The sequence below is a fragment of the Priapulus caudatus genome, unplaced genomic scaffold, assembly GCF_000485595.1.
Source record: "Priapulus caudatus unplaced genomic scaffold, Priapulus_caudatus-5.0.1 Scaffold230, whole genome shotgun sequence".
Lineage (NCBI taxonomy): Eukaryota > Metazoa > Priapulida > Priapulimorpha > Priapulimorphida > Priapulidae > Priapulus > Priapulus caudatus.
In genome coordinates, this window is record NW_014577291.1 from 258,278 (window position 1) to 260,993 (window position 2,716).

The window sequence follows — 2,716 nt, forward strand, 5'->3', positions numbered from 1 at the left end:
GTGTGTGTGTGTGTGTGTGTGTGTGTGTGTGTGTGTGTGTGTGTGTGTGTGTGTGTGTGTGTATGTGTGTATGTGTGTGTGCGTGCGTGCGTGCGTGCGTGCCTGCGTGCGTGCGCGCGCCTGCGTGCGTGTGTGTGTGGGCGTGTGTGTGTGTGTGCGTGTGTGTGCGTGCGTGCGTGTGTGCGCGCGCGTGTGTGTAGTATGTGTGAGTGTGTTTGTGTGTGTGCGGGCGAGAGCGTGCGTGCGTGCGTGCGTGCGTGTGTGCGAGTGTGTGTGTGGGGGGGGGGGTGCACTTACCGCTGTTCCTTTTGAGTGAAGAAGCGCTTTCAGCCGAACTGCCTCGGTGCCACGTATTCGTGTAAGCCCCTGATACGAACTTAACCCCATATAGCCTCATAACGAATAGCCTCGTGACAGGTTTCTTTATTAATATCCACACGTTAAATTTAATTCCACATATGAAAAAGAAGGACGAAAGTTCCGATATAAATTAATAGTAAAAAAACGTGCTACATTTGAACGAATCGTTAGAAGTTGACACATGGCAAAAACGGTATATTTTTGTCTTTTACAGACATCTGCTATGTCTGACCACCGAATGCACGATCCAAAGCGCGAATAGCCCAGAAAAGTTTATTACGCTGTCTTATAAAAGTAGTGGGGCTATCGTTACTATTATAGTATAGTCGTTGAGTTTCGTATTTCATTGTTACATTGTTACTTTATAATTGTTTCTGTCTATACATCCGATCTCGCGCATCATTTATTTTTCTTTCGTATTGAATTTTTCGCCTTTCAGTGGTACATTAAAGGTGACGGTTGATTAACTTACAGTGGTACATTAACTTTAACTTTTGCCCGCCGGACATTCGTTGTCCGATCTTGCCACCTCTAATGCTTTCGTCCCGTCCGTTAATTTCTTCCTCTCCCATTGCGCGCTGAAAAATTACACATTGAGCCTAAGACCGAACCTAAACCTAAACTCATAGTACGAACCTAACCCTAACCATAACCCTAACCATAACCCTAACCCTAACCCTAACCCTAACCCTAACCCTAACCATAACTCTAACCCTAACCCTAACCATAACCCTAACCCTAACCCTAACCCTAACCCTAACCCTAACCCTAACCCTAACCCTAACCATAACCCTAACCCTAACCCTAACCATAACCCTAACCCTAACCCTAACCCTAACCCTAACCCTAAGCATCGATATTGTGGGTTGCTACTCGCACCGATAATGCTCTCGTGTAAGATGCCATCTTTGGCGTTATTTCTTCGCGCGTATTTCCGAAAGAGAAATTCAATGGATTTGTTGTCGTCGAGTAAGCTGTTGGCGCCATCGTTTCTATCCACGTTAAAACGTTGATTTTGCAAGCCTGTCGTGTGTACACATACACTCAAACCTATATATAACGGTTGTAATGTCGGCGTCTCTAGTGTAAGTATAGAATAAATCGAGGTAAAATTGCGGTTATAAGTAGATAAACTTTAATTTAAAATCTGCAGTAGGCGTGCACTCGCTTCCTAGCACCCGTCTCCCCGATAGAACGTTCAGTAACGACCTACTTTCTCTAGTCGGTGCTCTGGGTACGAAGAAATCCCGACGTGTCGTCGTTATTACAAACCTAGCGCAGTCCAACTGCGCGCTGCAGCTAATTCAGGAAACTGCCGCGGTGTCGCTAATAGAAAAGTGTCTATTCCATGAAGGTTGTCCCATTGTTAATGTATTTATGTGTAACTGTTAATCAAGAGACACCCCCAAGATAGTCCTTTATAGTCATGTGTTCTTTCTATAGAGTTTTTTTTATAGTAATGTGTCCTTTAAATAGAGGTTTTTATAGTCATGTGTCCTTTCTATAGAGGTATCCGCTAACACAGGTTTGACTGCTCTACGTTATCATGTGCGCAACAGTTAGCAATGCCTTGTGTTGCGTGGAGAGACGTCAGGAACACTGGCGCATCACAGCTTCCATTCGCAACTCACTAATATCGGTAATGTGACCTTTCAATCTCTTTGTGGACTTCACCGTTTATTGGAAGTATTTATAGGAATTTAACTCAGGAAACCGGTGCGTTCGCGTCCGGAATTCGCGGAAACTTCAATTTCCAATCTCCGAAAACCTTCAAGTTTACGACTTTTTTGACAAAACCGTTTTCCGCATCCGCGTCGCCTCCCCTCAGCCAGAATCTCCAAAATAATAACCAGAATTTAAATGCACTCAAAGAATTTCTCTCGTGAACAATGGGAGATGAAATCGAACGCTTGTCGATCGTGGCGCGTTCAATCGGCAGACGATAGCCAATGATGCTGCTAGGACGCCACACAGATTGGGGGGTGTGAGTCGGAGCGCGGTGCTGGTCGGTAGGCAGGCAGGCAGGCCGCATGCTGGCGTTGATGGACAACACTGCATGAGCGATACATCACATGCATCATGCACACATGCATCTACACGCGCGGTGATCGATGTATAGTAGAAACAGTTTCTTCTTAGGATAACCCCTCTGCTAATATTGGTGGTGTGTACGCGTACGCGCGTGTGCGTGTGTGTTATCTGCCTGTCTCCCCCTCTTACTTTCTCTCTCTCTCTCCCTCTTCTTTCGTCCACTATTCATTTTTACCTATCTCTTTCATTCTTTTCAGTCGCCACACACATACACACACACAAACACACACACACACACACACACACACACACACACACACACACA